The 11,270-nt window shown below is 38.1% G+C and overlaps 1 pseudogene; it reads right to left on the reverse strand.

The window, feature by feature from the left end:
- Nucleotides 1-3,472: 3,472 nt before the first annotated feature.
- On the reverse strand, nucleotides 3,473-4,013 carry LOC149207170 (uncharacterized; annotated as a pseudogene).
- Between the last annotated feature and the right edge of the window lie 7,257 nt (nucleotides 4,014-11,270).

The raw sequence follows: 11,270 nt of genomic DNA on the forward strand, positions 1-11,270 counted from the left end.
GATATGATAACAGGTTAATGGGATGATGAGATGTAAGGAATAGTGAAGAAAAAGGTGGATGAAAATATGACATTTCTGAGTCCCAACATCCTCCCCAACTGAACTTGTTGCATGTCCTCATGCAACCATGCATGGGTATCTTTTAAGAACATTTGGCATCTTGAACTTTGGCTTTACATGATGATATCTTTTAATAATGAATGTTTCCAGGATATGTGAAAGACATGAGTAATAATTTACATTTTCTTATGGTTGGTTCTTGTGTGACAACCATGAATACAAAGGATGTTGGTTCTTGTGTTAACAACATTCATTTCATTTTCTGTTCTCTTTTCTTCAATAATGTAAACACTCACTGGAAATCGTAATGTGCATAAGAAAGCCCTTTTGTAATATTAATGAAGCATGCCAATATTGCGTATGAAACAAAGTGCAACAAAGTATCATTGGAAAATAAATGTTGGCGAATGGTAAATGGAGTGATAGTGGTGAAGAAATGGAATCATGGAAGTGAATATGTAGTGAATGTAGTTCTCCCCCCCCTCAACTGAATTGGTTGCATGTCCGTATGCAACTTAACATGGCGCATGAAAAGAAATGTAGCATGGTGAGGGAATTTTCCAAAATATTCAAGTTAGCATATAAGGAATTGCATGATTAAAGATTAGACAACAACATACCTCTACTTACCCAAGAATGATGAAGTATGAAATAGGAATGTAGCTGCTGCTGCTGCTGGATCGGGAAAATGTGACTGATGTAACTGGATCCTGGAGAATGAAGGAATCTGAACTGCTGATGCTGAATCATGGAAAAGATAAAAGCTGAAAGTGGTACTGTGGTACTCTCATAGATCAGAATGCATGCTGCTGTAACTGCTGAGGGAGTCATGAAAAAGTGTATAGTCTTCACCCGCTACAAACCCGATGGTACAATTCTAAACATGCGAATGAATGTGTCGATGTCGAGCATGAATAGAAATCATTGGATTACCGGCCATTGATGTATGTCGTTAACCAATGCGAGGCAACTCACCATTGATGTCAATGAGTGCCAAGGTACTGGAGTACATCTTGCAAAGTGCGAATGGATGTGTCGAGGTCGAGCCACTTGCAAGATCTGAAGATCAAGGGACATTGATGTATTCCCATGATCGCCAGCGAGAGAACTTGCCATTAAGGCATGCAAGTCTCTAGGTACTCAAAATGAACTCTAGTCTATTTCCCAGATAAGGTGCTGATGTCGATGGGGCAAGACTTGTTGAAAGGTGGGCCTTAAGGAATCCCACATCAGTCAACGCGAGTTTGTACAAAAAGATTTGGTAGGACTATAAATGGAAAGAACTCACGGACAAGCAGTGTGGATCAGCATGGCTAGGAAATCAAGGTAATGTGATCATGGAAAGGGAATGAGTTTTATTCAAAAGGAAAACTAAAAGGTAAAACTAAACTGAAAAGGATAAAGGGATGTATGCGATTCAGAAAAATAGGCGTGCATGAAGTCATGAAAGATAAGGAAATGGAAGATGCGCTGCAACACAAGGATGGTCTAGGTATGTGGAAGGAAAAAGGGAAGTAATCATGACGCAAAAGGTGTGTAGTGGAAAATGTCATGATATGTGCAGTGAAGAATTTGTTCCTTCAAGCGTCCAATGATGCATGTTTCATTGTGATTTGGAAAAATCACTTTGCATACTCTGAAAAACTTAGCACCATTCCTGCATAAAAATTGTCATCTTCGTGTGCCATCTCCATCGATCATTCCTGTATGAAGTGACTCAAAAACAAATTAGCGCATTTTCAAGAATTTACAAAATGTCCATTTTTTTTTTTTTAATTATTTTTCGAAGTTACACTAATTGTGGATGAAAAGGGTGTTGCATTGGAATGTTGAGCTTTCTGCATAAGCTTCTCGTTGACCTACACATAACACCAATCTCATTTCACTTGTTAGTATGTGCATCCTAACTCTTGCCCAAAAATTCACAAAAATATCCAACATACTTTTATTTCCCCCCAACTTAGAAATATTGCATGTCCCCATGCAATGTACTTATTGATGGAGCAAGACTTTTTCAAAATGTTTTTAGTGGCTTGCAGAAAAATTCATTTAAAACATTTGAAAAAGCTTTTGTATGTCTGAGGGAACAAGTAGTGAGTTTAGGAAGGAATGAGGGCAAAGTTTTTGTTAATTGTTTTTTTTTTTTTTTTTTTTTTTTTTTTTTTTTTTTTTATGTATGTTATTTTATTTACAAATGGCAAAGCAATTTCTTATTTTCAACATATCAATCAATGTGATTGGCCAAAGACAATAAGACTCTAAATATCTAAGACATCATCTTTTTTTCCAAGATAATATCAAAAGATATGGATGACAACAATAATATCTGAGAAAATGCTAACACGACCTCGGAGAATTTTATGGCACTTGGCATGTCATCGAGGAATACAGCAGAAGAGCCAAATATTTGTTTCAGGTAATGATGAAAGTTTTAAAAACTTGCCATAGTAATCCATCAAACCACGCAATACATTTGAGAGCAAACCTGCAACTTTAATTACTGCATCATGTAATGACAAAAAAAAATACCCTCTGAAGGCAGAAAACTTATACTTGGGCTTGCTGCTTGTTCATAAAATCAATCATCTTTGGATCCAGTAATTTTTTTTGTTTAAGCTCCTCAACATCAGTCGCTAGTTCCTTCCTGCTTTCCTTAAAAAGCAGATAGCGGTAGGTAAACCATAGTGCATAGCCGAGGCCAATAAGCTCCATAAATTTTGGTAGCAAAGGAACGGATTTGATTGCACTAACAACAGTTGAGGGGCAAAGCGCATTCTTTCTGGTTTTACACTGGAGTGTCTTGCGGGCATTCCAAGAAACCGTCGTTTGAAGGCCTGTTCTTGCCTGGGAGGCCCCAGAGCAGCGTGAAATTGAGTGCATGAGAAAAATGTAGAGGCTGGGCAGCCATCTCTACACAAAAGAGCTAAAACTGCAGGATCGAATTTGAGACACGAAATATTCAAACTGCTCTTCTTGCCTCTCAGTCAGGTTCTTATTATGATTTATGGGTAGATGGAGAGAAAATAATGTCAGCAGATCCACCAGATGTTGAAAAATTGCTATAAAACCATCAACAATCGACCACCCCTAATTCTCTGTACATTGATTTGAAAACCGTTTTTTACGCAGTTACCAAAACAGGGTCTCGAAGAATCGCGATTCCCTCTCAAACCGTTAGGAATTCAAGCAAACAATTTCTGGGTTTTATAATTCATTCTATTAGGGAAAAAACCCATGTCTTCTTTTTTCTAAATTTGTCCTGGTTTGATCACAAACCGCTTTTGAAAACTGACGTTTGCAGGGATTGCGTATGGATGGCCTGTCAAATCCAACAAAATTCAATTGGCTTTGCCAAGCCTGTGACTTGACTAATCAGAATCAGAAGGTTTTCATTGCCACAAGATTCATGCATTTAACTGGAAAACCCCCCCGATTGGATCCCTGGCATCTTGGGCTTGGGTTCTGGGTGAGGATGATGTGTATTCTTTGGACTTGGTGGATGAGAACTAAATTTAAGAACCAAGAACTTAAAGCAGGGAATAAAAACAAAATACAGTACAACCAAGATGAAGGGCACTGCAACCAGCCAGCCAAGCATCACGTGAGAGACACTAAGAAGAACATCATGAGAAGCTTGACCAGTTATGACCATCCTTAGTGCATCTGAAGTCAAAGCAAAATGATCCCCGCCAGTAATGACTTCACCAAACTCAGTTCTATGGGTATGGCAACCAAGTTGGCAAGCATCGGGGTGGGTGTGTGAATATTGGATCCAAGCAAATCAGCAGCAATCCCACATAGTATCACTGTTGTACCGCAATTGGGAAAAATACCCAAGGTAATGCCCACAGTTGAAGACAGGGCTAGTTCTTTGGTTCTGCACCCCTTTTGAGAATTACAAGAAGAGGATCTAGCTTACGATGAGCCCAACCAGATCCTCGGCTACTACCCATCCTGAAAATTCCATTATTTTACTGTTTTTTATTTTTTATGTTTTAACAATATGGAGACGCTGGCTTCATTTGGTTTCTCTCTGTTAGATTTTAAAGCCGGGTAATTGGGTTCTTTTGCTTTGAAAAAAAAATCATCCCCTCTCTCTGTGTTTTCTTTCCCATCTGTGTCATTGAATTATGCATTGGGTTTTATTGAATGAAGTTTGGCAGTAGGTTATCTTGAAAATCCCACAGTCCATTGATGTGTTTGAAATCATAATTGCTAATATTGATTTAATGGCATGCGGGCTTTACAAATGAATGTCTAGAGTCGAGTCCTCGAAAGAGGATAAAATCCCGGATGGATCCTCCCTGGATTTCACAGTCCAATATGTTTCCTTCCCCAATAGAATATTTTACATTTGAGATTCAAATCCTCGATGACAAGAATGTTCGTCGCTGATTTAGAGCTTCCAACTATCAAGCTATAACCCGTGTGAAACCATACATGAGTGCGCTGGTTGACTGTTTTATTTTTATTTTATTTTTATTATTTTTATTTTTATTTTATATATATATATATATATATATATATATATATATATATATATATATATATATATATTATTATTTATTATTTTTATTATTAACAGTCTAGAAAATGAAATTAATTCTATCTTTAAAAACCAAAATGGTTAGTTTTAAATTTTCTTTTTAACAAATGGACACAAAGATTTGCATATTGAAAGATATTTTTGATGAAGCATATTGCAAAACATTTATTTATTCCTGAAATTGGTCGCCTAAATCATCCCTATTTTCTGATCCTCAAGATCGTACAAAGACGCAGGAGGAGAGCATACTTATTCTAAGCAAAACTGAAACCTATTTTCTGATCCTCGAGATCGTACAAAGACGCAGGAGGAGAGCATACTTATTCTAGGTAAAAGCAAAACTGAAAATGAAAGCAAACACTAAAACTGAAAGCCTACCTACTCTATACTAATTAGAATTTACAAATTAGTTACGTGTAGTTAAACTTCCAATGAAGCCATTCACGCAGCAATAACAACAATAGATTCAGTAGCAATTTTTCAAATGAAAAATGAAAATATTCGAGAGTGGATGAGTCTAGTAACTGTAACTGCAAATCAACTAAAAAATAAAAAGAGGAATCTAATCTAATACTTACCTGGAACCATTGGTCGATAAAGCTTTGATAAGCACAATTACTCTCACTCAGATCATGTTGTAACTCCTGTTCTTCTTCTTCTCCAATCTGCTGCTCTTCTTCCTCGATCTCCTGTTCGAATGATTGTTCGCCATCAGATACGCAGGATTCTTCAGACGTTGAGTCTTCATTTATTTCTTGGGGAGTAGTTGAACCTTTAATTCTTGTCAAGATCTCCTCTTCCAAGGAAGAAGAGATCCCGACTTCTGCTAGGATCTGAGTGAGTAGTTCCAAGCTGAAACTCATTGTTAAATCATGTTGAAAAAACAAAAAAAATCAACACACTAAAAATTGAATTAAAAACAAAAGGACCACAGAAATAATCTTGAATTCAATACTCAATTAAACCCTCTTACAAGGACTGCTCATTAATTGAGTAATTGAATGCTTCAATTATAACCATGAACCATGAATTCATCACACATTCTTCACAGTTGCGAAAATCAAACACACCTGCAGAAATTGAAATTCACACTTGCATAAATGTAAACACACCCTACATGCCCTGATCCATAAGAGGTCGAGCCCATTACGGTATCTCGAATGCGATGCGTAGGCTGTTCCCCACGTCATACCGCCTTAACACCTCGGAGTTAGGAACATGTCTAAACACACTTGCATGAAAAATCAAACTAAACTTCAATCCATCGTGCCTCCCCGGCAACGGCGCCAAAATGTTGGGTGAAACTATGTTCGTTTAATTCTGTTGTAGTACTTACCCAACTATTTAATTTATCAATCCGAGGTCCGTAGACTTACGAGACACATGCACTATATATGTAGGACTGAAGTGGAACTAATCTAATCTAATCTAATCTAAATTACTGAAATCAAATTAAAGCATTGAAACACTAACTAGGAAAGCATGAAATTGCATAAAGGAAAATAAATACAACATGTGAAGAAGTGAATGGCAAACCACAAATATGAGCTCATAACAATAAAACTATGTCAAATTATATTACAATAACTAAATTACAAATCATGAAAGAATCAAAGTTAATCTCCATTCTCTATTATTCATTATTCCAATGAAGAGAGAGCACTCTCTTATATACATGAGGAAGATAACCTTTCCATAATTACATTCAAATATTCTCTCAAGCACTCTCAACTAGTTTCCCATTATTACAAGATATCATCGCACAAATCTCTCAAACATGATCCCAAAAATCTCTCACATATCTTGGATAAGATATGTCTCCATGATTTTCTCCTTAGGATAAGATATGCCTCCATGATCTTCTCCTTAGGATAAGATATGCCTCCATGATTTTCTCGATATGCCTCCATGATTTTCTCTGTAGAAAAAGACTTGCATAATTATCTCCTTGATATGGTGGAGGAGATATTAATTCTTCACATATTTCCTACATCACAAAACTCACATATTCTTGAGATATATATATATATAAATATGTACATTTTCTAATAATTAATCATGAATTCACTTATAATACAAAAATGAATAAAATGGAAAATAGGAAGGTGAAACCCAAATGTATGTATGAAAGTGATATGATAACAGGTTAATGGGATGATGAGATGTAAGGAATAGTGAAGAAAAAGGTGGATGAAAATATGACATTTCTGAGTCCCAACAACTGGTTTGCCCAAATTGACCTCCAAATGGATCAATTTGGCGAGTCTCAACATAAGAGTTGCCGGATATTATTCCGGAGGAACAAACAGGAACGGACCACACTGTTGAAATAGTCCCTGGGTGGACTCCTTCTAGCGGTTGTGAGCTAGTCGGGACAGATGGTATGCCGGCAAACATTGTCGGAGTGACGGCAGGGAGTTCTGCTGTCGCTGTGTCATTTGACACAGTCCTAGATGTTGACGGTTGTTCAGACATTTTGAGTCTATCCAAAAGATTACCTAGTGATTCTACAGGAACTTCCACTGGTGGTAGACTAACTTCTGATGTCGAAGGAAATAGAGTGATCCCGACTCCAAAATGTGTTGGAGTACTTGCTTGCGGATCTTCTACAATTTCCTCTATCGCAATCAAACCAGGTGGAAGGGGAAGACCGTCAGGTCCGTAAAATATTTCTGGTGCCGAAGAAGGGGTTGAATCAACAGCGACAGATGTTTGAGGAACAAGACTCTCTGAACCGGTTACAGATGGAACTGGTTCAGTAACATAAGTGTTTGCTCTCAGACTAGGATCAGCGTCACTGTCCCTATGTGGTTGTTGAACTTCTTCTGTAGAGGCAGGGTTTCCAGAAATGTTTGGAGTAACCGGAATCTCAGATGTTGTTGGAACACTTGTTCTAACTTTGATAGGAGATTTCGAACCGGTTAAATGAGTTCGCTTTGTCCGTACTGTTTTCGATTCCGGAGACAAAGACGGTTGACTCGTAAGTCTCCGCGAACGATGGGGTTTCAATTGAATTTCTTCCACGATTGCAGATTACTCGATCAACCAAAATAAAAAAAGGGGAAAGTGTGTTTCCAAATTAAATGAATTTTTTAGACGCTTTAGACACAACTTGCTTTTTCAATTTTAAAGAGTCGAGAAAAAGCTAAAGATGACTCTAGTCTCCTTCGATGTTTTAACGAGCCCGAAGTGACAAATGCTCGGATGGACTTTTTCCATTATAGAGTCTGAAAAAGGCCAAAAGGAACTGCTCTGGAGTTCTAGGTAGAGGGTGTGCCAAACTTTTCGTAAAACCGTAGAATACTTTTTAAGGTACGGGCGGTCAATCTTCCCGAATGCTGTGTTAAGTGCATTGCGATCAGTAGGGCGGCTGACACGGCTTCCTAAGGATAAAGGTTTTATGCCTATAGGGGTCTCCCAATATATACTCGACGGTGCGTGGGAGCACAATCCGTACTGGCGCTATCGTCCCTCAGGAGGAATCACCCAACCATCAGCGAGATCGACAGTCACCAGGTTTTACGACGCCGGAACAAGTCTCTAGCCTAGACCTCTATGTTGTGCGTTAGGTTACAAAGCGTTGTTAAGTTCATTCAATTTATTTTAGGTTGATCTTTCTTATAAGTTTGCCTTTTTGGACCACCACGAGATGTATGATACAATTCCTAAATGCAGTCTAAAGATGATAAGCAAGCTTTTATATCTTTTCAACAATGAAAATCCTAGCTACAAGGGGAAAAGGAAGATACAAACTTTTCTCAAAGAGCATAGAGCACACTGTAATGCACTTTTCCCTAAATCAAAGCATGCAAACTATCAAAATGCAAATGCACAAATGCATGTATTTGTTTTCGCTTCCTTAATATTGATGCCTAAAAAGAAAGCTGTTGTACAAATTTGAATTCGATTTCAAGTGAAAACATAAACAAGTTCCTTTTTCAAAATAAAAAAGATGATTACGACACTTTATGATTTACTTGTTTTGACACTAGAAATGCATAAATTCAAACCAAACGACAAAAGTAAAAGCTCAATCAACTGTGAATAGCAAACAATCTCACTCCTAAGATCAAAAAGACACTTATGACAGGTCTAGATCTAAGGGCGACAGTATGACTAGTTTACTTTTGTAATGGGAAACTGCAAATGATGTAACAAATACACAAAGAACAAATACAGTTTCTTTGTACAACTGAGGCGGAATTGAGGCAAAGAAAAGGGGTTTCAGATAGGTACACTGACTGATAACAGGCTGCAAAAAACAGAGATAAAACTGAGCAAAAGGAATCAGGGAACCACAGCTGCACAAGGCAAAGACTGATCAGCGCACTCCCAACACAGAGGTTTTGACATTCAGCGCAGGTAGCCTTCACGGGACCTGCGTTGAAATGCAGAACCTCTTCACAGGGTCTGCGCTAAAGCAGAAACGAGAGTTGTTTATGGGTTCTGGGTTACGATTTGCAGTTAAATCAACAGTTTTTGGCCTGATCAAAGCTATCAATTAGGTACAATTAGGAGGATGATTTAAAGGAGGACTAAGATCTATCACAAAGGGCTGTTAGAGCACTTGTGGATCAGTTTGTTCAGATCATAAAAACAGGCCCAGTGAGTGGACTAGAGTGGCAGATCTCTACTTTGCATTTGAAAATGGCAAATGCATTTCGATTCGGCACTCCTGAGTTTATGAGAAGAACAAAAATAGAAACACAAATAAACTAACAAGATACTCTCCCCAGCGGAGTCACCAATTTGTTGTTGGGAAAAGTATCCAATACGGAATGCCCCTATCCCACTCTAAGAGGTGATAGTGCCTTAGCAACAAACAGGTAAACTTATTTGAATATTCTTCTTTATGAAATGTAAGTGAGGATGAAGGATCTAACTAACCTGTATCTTCCGCTAGTTTGTCAATCCAAATCACTCCTCTCTCCAGTAGCTCCCTCACCGGCCCAGCTTCACCGAATTCCTGCAAGATCACAAGAGAGAGAAACTACACAAAGATACAGATATACATTCATAAAAATCTCAAGATCAGATTAAGCTAAACATGTAAGCATAACAAAACATCATTTGTACACAACATGTAGGAGAAACTCAAATAGTTTATTGATAAGATAATAAAGTCCAAGAGGAGATACAACCAAGTGAGTTCCGATCCAGCATCTACCTCCCAGCAAAGGAATCCCTTCCTCTCCTCCAACAAAGCATAAATCACCCAATGTACTAATCTCAATCTCAAACCAACAGCAATTCTCTGCAAAGTACAAAATTCCAGCCTCCTGAACCTCTGGGTGAGAGATCCATATATAGATGTGAGTAGAGAGGATGAGTCAGCTCATGTTTTGACTTGTGGCTTCTCTCTGTCAGTTCTTGCTTCCACTTGGAGGTTGAGAACCTCTTACTCATCACTAGTCGAATTCATTGAGGCAAGTGTCATTGGAGAAGATTCTGGAAGCTTCCAGCGTCTTTCCACCTCGTTGAATGAACTTGCCATTTGTCATTTCCCGCTCAGCGCACCCTGGTAGTGCTTCTACCTACGTTGCAGTGCACCTAGCCAGTGTAATCTCTACATTTCAGCACAGACAGCTAGTGGAGCCTCTAAATTGATCCTGAATTGACTGTTTCTGAGTGGTTTTTGGTGGAGAACTTCTGGGAGAAGCTGTCATTGGTTGACCTTGTTCCTCTAGGGGTAGGAACAACTCATTTAGGGACTTTGGATCCCTTGGATTATGGACATTTCATGCTCAATGCTGTAAGGCACAAAAATGTCTATAACAACTAGGCAGTTGATTTGGGACAAGATCATTTATGAGATCAACCAAAGCTGGGAACAAATAGCCTTGATACATGATTAAAAGAATCTCAGTGCCTAATGTTCCCCTTCTCTCCTAAATGGCAAGTAGACTAGCATCACCAACTCTCAGTATGTTAAGAAATACATTCAGTTCCTAACTGAGAAGTCAATTGGGGAGCTAAGGCAACTTGATATAGCTAATAGAATGGATGCAATGGTGGAAATCTCAAAGGTTATTTCAAGGGAAGAAGCTAGAGCTAAATTAAAACAAAGCTTAGAACATATGCAAAAGGATGTGGCATATTTAAATGATAAGTACAACCAACTCCTTCAAGTCGGATTACCTAACTTGTGGGAGTCAAATGGAGAGATGTTCACACGAGAGTTATATACCTAGAAAATGATCGAGATTAAAAGCAGGACTAGAGTAGCTCCCGAGAAAATGCCAGTCCTTAAAGGAAAAACCATAATGAATTTCCTCAAGAAATAATTTCACCTCCTCGAGATGGTTAAAGGTAACTTTCAACACAAACTGGATTATGCAGGGGTGATCAATATCATTCTTCTTTATAGACATTTCAACTCTATCCCTCCACCTCCTCCATCCATGTCATAGCGATGTGAATAATTTTCCAACCCTCCACTACTTTAGATTGTTTGACCTTGGGTTTCAACTACTTCTCACCAGGCCTCAACATCATCTCACCGGTCCTGAAAGATTATGCTTATTGTGCCAGCTATGGCATTTTATTTCAATTTCCAGTTATTTTTACTCTAGGTTTTACTATGTTTTTGGCAAGACATTTTATGATGATTAGAAGGGTTGTGCTCTTGTGCATGCTATAATTTTGATATGTGATTTTTTGCAAT

Source organism: Pinus tabuliformis, chromosome 1_2 (genome assembly GCF_031772625.1).
Source record: "Pinus tabuliformis cultivar Carrire ecotype Pingquan chromosome 1_2, CPIR1, whole genome shotgun sequence".
Taxonomy (NCBI): Eukaryota; Viridiplantae; Streptophyta; class Pinopsida; order Pinales; family Pinaceae; genus Pinus; species Pinus tabuliformis.